This window comes from Aphis gossypii, chromosome 3 (genome assembly GCF_020184175.1).
Source record: "Aphis gossypii isolate Hap1 chromosome 3, ASM2018417v2, whole genome shotgun sequence".
In the NCBI taxonomy this organism is placed as follows: Eukaryota; Metazoa; Arthropoda; class Insecta; order Hemiptera; family Aphididae; genus Aphis; species Aphis gossypii.
The window spans coordinates 48,766,999-48,781,295 of NC_065532.1; the positions used below are offsets into that span (position 1 = coordinate 48,766,999).

Genomic DNA, 14,297 nt, shown 5'->3' on the forward strand with positions numbered 1-14,297 from the left:
ATCAGGGTTGTACGATTTTGATAAAAAAAAATATATACGTAATAATAAATTATATATTGGTCACTGAAGTGTTTGCTGAACGACCGTAGAAAATTTAACGTATATGCATCTGCGTATTATGAATAATAATAATAATAATAATACCATTCTCTTATCGATCGGTGCGAGCAGCGAATATATTATTATCCTTGTTCGCTAAACGACACATAGTTAAATTGACCTAAACACGAATAGATGTAACGTAGGCACTATTATAATACTCGGGAAAGAGCGTAACGCACACACCCAAACACCCACACACGATATTATTAAATAACAACTGCAGTGTATAATGTATTATTATTACGTTGTATAGGGTTGTTCGCGACGACCGATTTACCGAATAAATAAATTACGCGGACAGTGTGAAACGTTTCGAAACTACGGTAAAACGCGTCGACATTGTTTCGTCCGGGACGACGTCAATCACCGTTCGCCGGCCACCGGTCCGAGTGTGTGTGCCGACGAATCACGCCGCCAAACACAATGGATTCATTATGGCGTTCGTGGAAATCGTAATTATAATAATAATAATAATAATAATATCGAATTCAAAGGTCGCCGCGGCCGATCGCAATTGTGTTTAAAGCGCGTGTTTTTTAAGGGGAAAACGGCCGTGATGAGGCATCGCCGGTCCATAATATAATATAATAGATTGTTGGATGTTGTACGAAAAAAATCGAACGGCTAAACAACAATAGTTCGCTCAGCATCGTTTTAAAATGCCAATAACAAAACGACCGATGAACGCCGTGCGCGTGTTATGCCACGTTTTATTGTATAATAATCGCCCTGGCTCTGGTCAACAAGCGTCTGTATTATACGGTTGTTATCAGAAATTATTATAATTTTTATTTTCGAGCAGTGCGATGGATTTTAAAATTACTGCTTAAATCAAATCAAAAAAAAAAAAAAACTTTTCACTATAGTTGTAGTTCTAGAGACATCACTAATGCGATCATTCAAAGGAAACGGGGACGGAAGGACGATGGCAGGATTATAAATAATTAATTACGCTTAATGTAAGTGTATACATACTTAGTCTTGTTTGTAGCCAAATCTATCGATCGGAACGTTAATCCTATTGATAATTTAACTTAAACTTCAGAGAAGATTTTTGTTTTCTCTAAACGTGAAGTAAACAATTATTGCTCTAATAGCATTTCACATAGATACATATTATACAATAATTACTAATAATAATTAATTATAGAGTATGTTCCATGTACGTCAATGACAATAATATTATAGTATATAAAGAGGAATCAGGTGTGGAATAGGGAAACGGAGAACAACAGGATCACTGCATTTTTTTTATTCGTAACGTTGCGTATCGTTTAATATCATCTGAAAAAATCGGACTCCACGAAACCGCTTATTAACGGTATAACGTATCACCATTAAAAATCATATATTTTTTCCTTTGATTCACAATTACAAATCCATTTTTTACTACTTATTTTCGATTTTTCACTTAAAGTAGGTATAGATTAAATTATACAATGACTTAAGCATATGCCTATAAGTACACATCATATATTATAAACTGCATGTATGTCGGAGCATAACCAAACAGTGCACTTTGAGATATTATAAAGACATACGTTCTGTTTCATGTTCAATTTATTTTTATTATAGTTTTTAAAATCTTTTATAGTTGCATTAATATAGTTAAGTTATTTATGTGGTCAAGAAAGTGAATTCATATTAATTTTGTAAAACATTGATTTTTTTAATATTGGAAATTTTACAATTTTACATTGAGTAGAATTATATAGAATCGAGTTTTAACATAAAGTTCACCATTCTACGCATATATTTTATTTATTATTTTACCCATCTATATTATAATATATGTATTGCAGATATCTTAAAATTATTTACATCGATTTTGAAAAATAATAGAAACTATTATTACATAATTCAATCAATAGTTATCATCGTTTTGTATAGAAGTATATATTTTGTTGGCGGGAGTCAATATATTTGTTTCTCGTTTCCGGCGTCTCAGAGTCATTCTCGAGCCTCGACCGTGACTACCACTGGCACGTCATGTATTATTTCATATAAGTTACTTACGCGTATTTTATTATTTTACCATGATGACAATAATAATAATAATATAGTGTGTTCGTTACGCGTAACGAAAGAATATTATGCGCACACCTCACGGGGGGGGGGGGGGGGGCGTAAAATTCGACTGACTGGTGATTTTTTTCTTCTGGGCGCGCGAAAAAAAAATAAAGCCGACGCAATCTGTTCACGTCAAGCCAAAAGGTACAAATTTGGTAGGTATACAAAACGTATAATAACGACATTCCCGCGGTTATATTATTTTTTCGACATTTTCGGGTCATACATCAACTGGCGACCTGCATACGGGCACTATATATTATAGGCAGGTACGCGCGACGAAAATAAAATAAAATACAACCACGGCGGTTGACGCGTGCTACAAGGGTCCTATCGAATTATACGCGCATATTTATACATATATTACACAAATATATGCAATCGTTTTGTTGGGCCGTGTGTTTATAACGCGCAATGTATATTATGTGTTTTTTTTTTCCTTGAGTTTTTCCTCGTTAATAGGCACTCGATCGTGAGCTGTTGACATCGGCGAAAATGGCGTTCGAAAACCGCAGTGTATAGAGCTGTATATAATATGTATAGGTGTTCGGGTATTGCGAGTAAATCAAGTAGGTAACTATAATAATATAACACAACACAGTATGTATTATGTACCTATCTCTTCAGCTTATTTAGCAAAGGGCACAAAAAATATTTATTCATTTTTTATCATTTTATACGCATAGGCTTCCTCGAAATGCACGTGTCAAACTATGCACGACAAAAATATTATTAATATAATATGAACTGTGCGCCCCCCCCCACCCCAGTTTTTATGTATGTTTTTAAGTGCCAATATTTTTGTGACTGTGTATATATGATAGGACGTATAGCGAGCGTATGCTATCTTTTTAAGACATTTTTTTTTTTATCTTTGTCATTAAACTTCTTTCTCTCTCTCGCTATTAATGGGTATACTTAGACGAATTGAGTTGTACGCTATCTTTCTCCGTACTCAATGATGCAATTCTCTTGAGATGTACGGTTTATTTTTTAACATGTCTATGAAATTCTACGAAATGATAGTATCTCGAATACAATATCCGAATTTCAGACTAAATAAAAAAAAGTAAATTAAAAAGTGCCTTGCTTGGATAAATATTGCAACAAATGTTGCAATTGAATTTAAGATGAACGATAAATAATTGTCGGATCCAAATACCTGATCGAAAGGAATATGTTCTTTTTTTAAGGACTTACGTTATCTACCAAATAGGCTGGTGCTGTGTGAATTTTTCTGCAGGTGTGCAAATTCCGCCGCTTGGCTTGAAACAACAACGTTTAACGCTTACGTCCGATCGGCGTATTTATTCATTATTCGTTAAAAAGATGTTTGGTTTTATGTTTTATATTTTTTACTTTAGCTACCACCGAGGGCAAATGTATATTCAAACACTATCGTTGTATGTAATGATCATGCGTAGTTACCTGCCTTATTATAATATTATATGCAGATAAAATAGTGTTAACCACTTTTGACCTCGTGCTGTGTACCTTATGAGGACGAGCATAAAAGTACTTTGCTTGAATTCATCCTTTACCCTTTTTTTTTCAAGTCGATGATTTAGCGTTTAAAATTCAGTCTCTTGATATTGTAACAGAAATGATTTTCCATTTCAATCGATCGGGCCAAACACGGCAAGACCTTTGTCGATACAAAGGTATCAATATCTCATACACATACATAATATTTTGCTAACCAATAATGTTTATTAGACGTACTCGTATATTATACAGCAGTATTATATTATAGTTACGATGAACATTTTGATTTAGAGAAGGTAAACAATTGAAATTGTGTTATTAAAACAATATGGATGGACGACCATTACTCTGAGTAAAAAAATATTCCTACATAACTGTTGTATTTTTACTCGAAATACATATACAGTATTATTCGGACAGTCATAAACATGTATTATGTTAACATCGATCATCAACAGAACATAATTGAATATTTGAATACAATATAAGTACAAAATATGTTACCTATGTTACGATATGGTTGTGAAATTAATATTATATTTCTGTTATAGTTTAACTTGTAGTAATAATCTGTTATTTAAAACCAAATATGTACTTTTAAACGTTAAAACAAATAAATAAATAAAATGTTTGCCATACATAAATAGTTAATTTTTTATATTCAAATTTTTTGAAACAGTGTTTTTTTATACTTAAAAGTTCAAACGTTTAAACCAAGCTTACTACATTTTTTCTATGAATCCTTGTATATATTATTTTAAAAATTAAATTAAATATTATATTAACAGTATTTATAATTTACCAAATTACGATAATCTATATAAAGCATCAAGAAAGTTTTGAAATCCTAAATTTATAGTAGAAATCGTATAAATGTATGTGTACGACGATTGGTGATTATAATTAAATTTAATTAACTGGTAATTTAATGGTAATACTGTTCAAAGTTATCGGTTAATGTTATAATTAATCGTTACTATACATGTTATCGTATGATGTGATCTTCGCCACAAAAGCCGTGTTTTCAAACTTTCTTTGAACACTTGTTTTATGTGTAAACATAATATACTTCATACTCATCGTGCATTTAAATATTGACAGTGTTAAGATTTAAACCAATTACATAACTCTAAATTATTAAATTTCAGACGTGTTGCAGCTGAATAATAATTTTATTTTTGGCTGTCGTCGTTTAATATGTACATACAAAAAATCATATCTGAAGTGATATAAGTTCAAATTTAAATTCAGTTACTTTACTTTTTAAAATAATACAATCAAAATATACTGTTATATTGTGTTAATATAGAGTGCATAAAAAGTTCTACAAAGGATTCTACTATATCTATATAATATATTATATCACCAAATATCACTTGAAAATCGCGAGTTGCAATGATATAGAAAATTCATAAAATTTGCTCCACCGTATTTTTTCGAAAGTTTTATTCTGGAAATTTCGTTTAATTTTCAGTTGCGTTTTGCTTATTGCGTCGTCATATTATTTTACTATTAAACAGAAATTTCTTTTTATCTCTTTTCTCTGTAAAAAAAAAAAAATCTAATATTACTAAACCAATATAACGTCGTTGGCATACACATTGTAAAGTTAAACATAATAATAATAATAATGAAAAAAAATGGACCCGCATAATCTGGATACAACATACAACTATACGAATCGGGTTTTTCATAAGATCGCCCTAATCATGGCATGGTATGGCAAATTATACATAATGTAATTAAATTACCATAGCAACCTGACTATACATTTTTTTAACCGTAATTAAAAAAAAATATATATATATCTATGATTCAATGTTTTTTTATGTGCCAGTGAAAATATCGAGTAGCACGCTGCGTGTTATTTAATATATACAAAAATGGTAGCGTAGGTATAGATAATAAAATTAAATAAGAAGTAGTTTAATCAAACATTTTTTAATTTCCAAAGGATTAAAGTTTCATATTTTTACAATAATAAATTATTAGACAGAATTATAATTATTATTGTTATTGTCTTATTTTTATTTATTAAACACTCTATTTGACAACATGGACCAGTAACATTATCGCATGATATTATAACTTGTATGATTTTAATAAATATTTGGTGATTAAAAAAATGAAGACTTATGACAAGGTACTACATTTTTATATTGTTTGTGTTAAATGTATTTTTCTAATTTAGTGCTTTTGAAAAATCATAATATTATGATGTTTTCGATTATCAGTCAAGTCCGATTATTTCATAGAAGTCCTCTGTTGTGTTGTGCTGTTTTCTTTCTTTTTTGTTAGATCTTCTCAAACACCTAATGACGGTGTTTTACTGTCAAGACTACTCCACATTAGGCACTTTATCACTATCGGTGGTTGTTGATTTTGTATAAGGTGTCCATGTGTAAGGCGGACATAGTTGATTCTTAGTCGCTTAATTGGAATTATTATTATTTAAAATAAAACAATGTGGAGAAAAAAAAATAACTAACTCAAATATAACACGATTTGGTTTTTTTTAGGCATTTCTTTTCGAACAAAATAATTCTAAAAAAAAACCACGACCTACAGGTCATTAACGTGATGTCATAAAACTCGGTGTATTATGCTTTTGTCGGTGTTTTAACCCCACGCTACAATGCTCATTGGCACTATAAGTACGCGTGTAAATAATTTACCGAAATTAATATTCCATGTTTGGAGTACGATTTTTAATACTAAACACAATAATATTGTGTACTACGATGTTGTTTGCGTGTAAACTACCACAGCACTACACCCTTACCGACCACTTTTTATTCTTTACTCATACCTGCATTCACGCACATACACTCATTTGTTTTGTGTACAAAAGTACTATCATACTAACCGAATGTGTCCAGCTGTCTAAGAGAATGGCTCATCTAAAGGATAATAATAAATTGAGGAACCAATTTTATTTTCTATATTCTACATTTAATTATTTTATTTTATTTTATAATAAAATATCGTTAAGTAGGGTTTTATATCATAAACTATAGTCAAATCTAATTTTATGAAAATGTTAATTTCAGATTTATCAAATAAACATAACGTGTGGGCATAAGAGGTAATGAGTAGGTAAGTATTTTCTAACGTATCGTGATTATATTATTAACATTTCATTTATTCTATTATCGAACTCTTTCGTACCTATCATAATGTTTGGTATTTATTTAAGTTATATTTATTATGTAGCAAAAATTGAGATTAAATTCAATTAAATAACTATCAAAAGTCAAGAGTATTTTAGTTATTCCTATATTATATAAATATTATAATATTATGATGTATAAAACTGGATATAGGGCTGGATGGACTTGGTGTAATTAACTTCTTATTTTTCAGGCGATGACAAAAAGGTGACTCTTAAATTTTTCGATTTTCGATTGTCAACATTTCAAGCCGATATTCTCACGGTAAATATATTTTATTGTTGATGATTATAATTTTATTATTTTAATAATATTTGAAACATCCATTTGACGATTTCGGGAGATGGTTCTAGAGAAGTATAATCAGATAACCTCCGATCGCTTGTAGCTATTATACTGGAAGCGTTCGACAAAGTTACACGACGCATTGTATGTTACACGGTTTTCTACTACGACCTCTATAGTAAAACTTATAGTTCGACATTCGGAGTCTTAATTACTTTTCTCCAGCACTATTCGCGAATACAGCCTTATTGTTATACCGTGTGCATATAACATCCACATAGTTATATTTTATACCGTGTGAAGCGTAGTATTACACGTACAAGTCTATATGCAATTATACTAAACGATTATAACAGTGTTCGATGTTCAATGTTTATATCCACGTATGTGTAAGAGTGCGTGTTGCGTGTGTGGGTAGTTAAATATAATATGTTAAAAGTTAGGTGTCTTGGCGATGGGTGAAGCGGGTGTGTTAACGGGAGCGAAAAGATAGGTCTAGAAAGTTTGTCGCGTTTTAGCGTAAAATATTACATACATACATATATATATATATAAATAGAGAGAGAGAGAGAGAGAGAGAGAGAGAGAGAGAGAGAGAGAGAGAGTTATGGAGAGAAATAGAGTGCAAGAAAGGGAGAGAAATGCGGGCCAACGTAGTAAGTTCGCAACTGCGAGACAGACGTGATTCCAATAACGGAAATATGGCTAAAACCAGAACGTTTACTCCTTATACCCCTTCGTCACATACACACACATATATCTGCTTTTCCACCCCCCCCCTATTTCGCAACAGTATGAGAGGTACATAATCCTCCTTCCACGGCTATCGGTGGTTGGCGAGAAGGGGTAGAAGACTAAGACTATTCGGCATCCGCGTGTTTGCCATTCAGTCGCGGCCACTTGGAAACTATCATAACCCCCGTTTAATTGCAGAGTGTCACTGTGGGGAATTCATACCGCGTATGGTGTATAGAAGGGCATATATTATTAAACCCGAGCGCTCCTTAGGTGTACGAGCTGATCGTATATTACGCACTGTCTACGCGCAAGTGTGAACCCGAATTTATCTCTTATATGATTTATACGAGAACTATCTATATATAGAGTGAGCAATAAAACATAAAGAAATATATGTCCGCAATTGCGTGATGATCGCGATATAGAGTTCGGGTTAGGGATAGGTTGTTTTAAAAATCACCGATGGTTCTTGAACAGTTCCAAAAATCCATTTTTCACATATCAGTGCCATTATTTGATATTGGTCATTTTTTTAAATTTAAAATATCAAAATGTTATGGCAATTATTATCTAAATATAGATAGTATAGCAGTGTTCGTTTATACATTATTATACTTTAATAATAAATCTTATCCTTAGTAGGAAATGGCTGTTTAATTCGGAAACTGATTTTTTATTTCTTTTTTAATAATAATGTACATAAAAGAATATTCATAAATAACAAATATAGGTACATATCCGTGAGTATAATTTTTTTTTAAATTTATTTGTTGATATATTTTTATATTGTTTTTGATTCGGTGACCAAGAATGTCTGGTATTTAGAAGCTTCACTATATTCAATAAAAAATTGTAGTTATACAAATCAAAAATAAGATATTATATTAATACTTAAAGTAAAAATTGTGTTCAATCAAAAATGATTAATATTCGTCAATGTTTTAAGTTCCCAAAAATATTTGTTTTTTTTATGAGAAGATGATCATTATAGTTTTTTTTTTTTTTTTGGTTAAAATAATTAATTTCAACCAAATTTGAACTCAAATTATCTATAATGTATATTTATCTTTTTTTTTGCGAATTTGACACATTTCTTCATAATTCTATATTTATGATCGATTATTTATATCCGTATTTTGATATAAATATGGTTCTAATGATTGAAATTCGTAAAATAACAATACGTAGAAGAGCAAAACTAATTATATTATGCATTATATGGCTTGTATTAGTTTTCATCGCAATCAATTTAATGCATGCCATTATAATTATAATATAAAAAAACTGACTACTTATCCGTTAGTAAATTCGATTTCACTAATACCTAAGTATTATAGGAAGCACATTGAAATATATTTACTTACTGTTGTAATTTGTATGAAACTTTATTTATATTACCAAGACAGACGTCTTATAATATTGTATAACAGACTATAATGCAGTTTGCATTATTTTATTGGCATTCGAATGCTGTTATAGTTTATTGTATAATGTAGTGTAATAAAACGAAAGAACAATATTAAGAGTAAATACTAAAAAACGTTTGTGTAATAAACTGTTTGAAATTGCAATTATTTATTTTTTAAATCATTATATCAATGTAACGTCGTGTAGAAACCAAACAAGAGATCAACGAAAACTATACATATTTATACGTATCTGCAAACGTTTTATTTCCTTAAATTTTAATTTCATCAAATAGAGCTCATATTGAATTCAATGTTGATTTTTCATTAATCACATCAATTCAGTTTATTTTGTATCGGAGTAAATTGAAACACTGTACTATAATATATTGGCTCGATAGACTGTAGCTTTACTGATGCAGACTCATGAATTATTTAGCAATATACGTATAAATAAGTAGGTAGACATAATCCATAATGTATATAATATTTTATTAAAATTGTTGACACAATTAATTTATGAGACAGATTTTAGGTAGTAAATTATTAAGAAATAAAAAAAAAAAAAAAATCCAGAGTGAAATAATTTGTGTATAATTTTTCACTTCTTATAATGTATTATGTTACGATTTACAGCGCTTAAAGTATATGTATTATATATGTGCGTATAATGTATTTTAATAATTCTACTAATATTTACTTAATACTATTTTCTACGATGATTTTTTTTTTTTTTAATTCGATTAAATTTGAATATCAAAATAGTACGATATGATACGCTTGTCTGTATTGTGCCATTAATGAACTCGAGTAATACTGCAGTAGTGCCTAGCAAAATATTATTATCTTCGGAGTTGTAACCGGCGCCGGAAAGCTTTTCGGGCCAACGAAAAACCGGAAATTAATCTCATCCGTTAATTAAACACCCTAATTGAATATTCCCCATGACTCCTAACGAGCAGAACTAATTGAATAAAATTTGCCTTTTTACGTCGCAACGAAAACGGCAAAACCGTCATGGCGCTTAATTATACGGGAAACCTATCAGCGCCAAATTAGTGGAAAATGAGTCGAGACATGCCGGAAAGCGTTTCGACAAGAAAAACTAATTCGGCGGCGTCGTCTTTATGGGGTTTCTGTTTTTACACAGTTGACATTTTCTCTCGTATTATTTTGTTTCCAATATCAACGTCGACCCTTGATTTACATATTATTGTGCTGTACTAGGATAGAAAAAAGTACTTTCTCATCGAAAAACACAGATTAAAATTCGTCTTTCATTAACTTTTATCGTCGAATGCTCATATCGTTCCTCGACGTCAGCACTTAGCAGGGTTATATTTATTTTAGTAAAATATACGATCATTAATTTTTCTTTACAATTACAACATACATCTATTCGAGTTTTTGTTATTATTTTTTATCTCCTTCATTTTGTATTTTATTCGACATATCCGGCCTTTTGTTTTTGTAATAAGCTTAAAAATAATGAGCTTTGTTATGTTACCAAACAGTACATATTTATAAGCTCTTTTCACTATATTATTATCTATACGCAGTAAATATAAGACATTGGTTTATAGTTTCGTTATTTTTTAATTAACCTTTTTAATTTTAACAAGCTGTCCTAAACCTATATTTTTACTCTCATAAATTTGCTGTAGATACGTAAACATTTTTTGTTGTTGTAACATTATCGCTATTGTAAAATGTAATGAAACATCGCAGCGGGTAATACCTTAAGGGTGTGGCAGGGGGTACAACATTTTGTTCGACATTTTACTCGTCTAAACTTTAATTACTTTTATGATACTACTTCTTAACTGAGTAATTATTTCAATTAACTAATTAAGTTTTAAATTTGATTTTTATGTATTTAAATCGTCAATCTAATATATTCTGCATAGGAATATGAAATTAATCATACTATATGTCTAAAAAGTAAAAATTTTGAAAATAATAGCATTTTTCCAAAAATATTATAACTGTTATGATTACAAATTACTCTGAATATACTAGTATACATGATATATCAATATGGGTTTGTTTATAGGTCGTCAACGTAATTGGTTTGTCTACCTTTGTGGGATTCGTCAAGCAAGGCCTAAAGTAAAGTAAATGTGAAGTATGCAATGTTGATACCGGATCTCAAGTTATAAAGCTTTTAATAATATTGAGTAAATTAACGAAAATACAGTAAGTACAGTAAAATACTTAAAATTCCAACAATAACATAAAAAAAAAATACGAGGAATTCACAAGAACTCCTGCCGTCTTCTATTTCTTTAAAATAATGGCTGTCAAGAAATAATCATATTGCTTAATACAAGTGCAGTTTTTATTTTGTTTCAATTCTCACTGTACAAAAAAAAAAAAAACTATTTTTTAATATTATTCTAGACATGTGCAAACATTTGGAAGCGAACAGACAAAAAAAAAGGAAATGCGATAAAGTGAATAATAATAATTAATTGACAATTATTTTGAACACGTTTGTATCGGGTGAGGATAAAAAACATTTTTTCTCGTGATTTTTTTCATTCAATCAGAGTAACTACAAATCAAAAAGTTGGATTTTTCGAAAAAGTTTGGATAAAAAAAAAAAAGAAACATTTAAATTTTAGACATAAAAATATTGCAAAATTCTTATAACACTGATTCAAATAAATCCACTGTAAATGAAAAAACCTCTGATAATTGCATTCTATCTACAGTTGGGAATTATTTAAAAATAATCAGAAATATTGAGTTCTCGTACATTACGTAATCATGTAATATAAAATATTCATACATAAAATCACTAATTTAGCATATTGAGATAATCATAAAACAGCTTACACATTTGTTCAATTAATTATCCAAAATCCAAATTAAGGTCTTCATACAGCTTGATAAAACAACATTTTTAATGAAAAATAAATAATAAGTATTGTATTTTTGTACATTTGTCCGTTTATTTAGAAGTTCCAGAAGATTGATTATTATAGTTCATTAACAACATCAGTTATCAGCTTTGAAAAAACTATGCTTTATTTAAATTTTGGCCACTAATAATCAAATAAATAAAATGTTCAAATAACACTCCATTACATTTGACCACAGATATTAAATGATACTATGATAGCATAACGATACTTATGATTTTTAATTTACTGATTTTTGTATTTTTAATTTTGTCTCAAAGTTATTAGAACACATACTTTATTATAATGCTACATAGTTCATGTATTTTTATATAAACTAAAAATATACCTATACAAACCAATGATACAACTCAAACAATGAACAAACGAAGTGCATTTTATATGTAGTGGGTTGAGCGGTAGTTATATGAACAAGTGGTATAATATAATTTATAAGTATATTTTCGCGATGGACTATTTATAGAGTTAAGTATAATTGAGTACGCGTTTGTGCTAAATTGTATTTAATAAAAATAAAAATTCGAAACAAACATCGTGTTGAAGTGCATAAGCATATTATAATCGCAGAGTGGACGTTCGACCAATGGTACAAAGAAAAAAACACAAAAATAAAAAATAAAAAAAATACTAAAAGAGAATTTCCCGAGCTTCGTAGTTTTGCTTTAATCAAAAGATCTAAGCGAATGCTAATAATTCTCATGATTTTTCCCCCCATTATTCCGTGAAAGAAATATTTACGCGAAAAGTCAAAGGAAATATTTTGTATAAATTTGCGTAATCACCAGCGCTTTGTTTCGAAAAAGAAACCGTGTAATTAATTGAAACGTCGCACTTACAAAATGAAAACAAACAACTGCAGTCTCGAACCGTGTTTTCGTATAGAATACGTAATAATATTGGACGTTATTTTTTTCTGTTGCAATATTTCTTTCTCACTGTTACTCGTCTGTTAGTCGAAGAAAAAAACGATGATAATATTTCGATCCCCATGTACAAAATTCAGTCGAAGTCAATATACATAGACTTACATTACCATTTTATGCACTCACAATATCGTTGAACTCTGTGTCTATTAAGCGGAATATTTAGCACAAGAAAACTAATTATATAGCACAAAAACACATATTTTTTGATGATATTATCATGTGAATTGTCGGATTCATTATTTTTACAATTAAACAATTAGCTTAAAATAATGAAGAATAAAATAATGTTATAAAATACTTTACGAGCATTATTAAAATTCCAAAAGTAAAAATGTAACAGAGTATTAGAATTGTTGGTCGCTTTTTATCGTGACATTTTCCAGAAACGAACACAAAATTCCGAGGTCGGATGGGAGAGATAAGTTGCTTGCCATTTCTCATCTTGAGAGCGTTCATGATGGGCACTTGTGTTTATACATAAACAAATTATAACGTAAACTGAATGTTAATTTAGACTAATATAATAAACGTTACACTTTGCGTTATACAACAATGATAAATGTGTAATTATTATTTCATTGTTTCTACAGGTATTTGTTGGAGCTAAAAAATAATTATTAATTTCATGGATATTCAACACGTCACGTGTTTACGCGTTAAAAAAAATAAATAAAAAACAATACATATCTAATTCAGGACACGGAGGCAATTTGAGATGCAGACAATATGCATATTGTCATATCGTATATTAGAAGTATATCCAAAAATGGGTGTATACATTTATGTAAGCTCATCATAATATGTAAAATAGATATAAATGGACGCAATATTTTGACGTTTATGTAACGTTTTTCAGAAATTGTTTTCAAATCTTAAATTCTTTTTTTTACATCATTGTATAACAGCATAAATATGATTAAGGTGATATGATTTTAAAACTTGAAATACATATAATTTTATTAAATATAATTTATTATATTATTATAAAATGTAAAATAAACAATATCATTTTAATATTTATTAACATCATGTTAAGATAAATAACTCACTTTTACCATAACAATTCGTGCAATACTCATGTTGATAGCACTTTTTACCACTTGTGACATTAGTAAAATCACTGCCACTACTATACAATAAAAAAAAATAACTACAACATATATAGCGTTGATGATGTGAACGAAATACGAA

The 14,297-nt window shown here is 29.4% G+C and overlaps 1 long non-coding RNA gene across 1 annotated transcript; it reads left to right on the forward strand.

Moving 5' to 3' along the window:
* Positions 1-419: 419 nt before the first annotated feature.
* LOC126550919 (uncharacterized) lies at positions 420-14,000 on the forward strand. Its single transcript, XR_007604958.1, has 5 exons — positions 420-1,061; positions 6,708-6,753; positions 7,021-7,091; positions 11,310-11,452; positions 13,697-14,000. It is a non-coding gene; the product is annotated as an uncharacterized LOC126550919 (long non-coding RNA).
* The last annotated feature ends 297 nt before the right edge of the window (positions 14,001-14,297 follow it).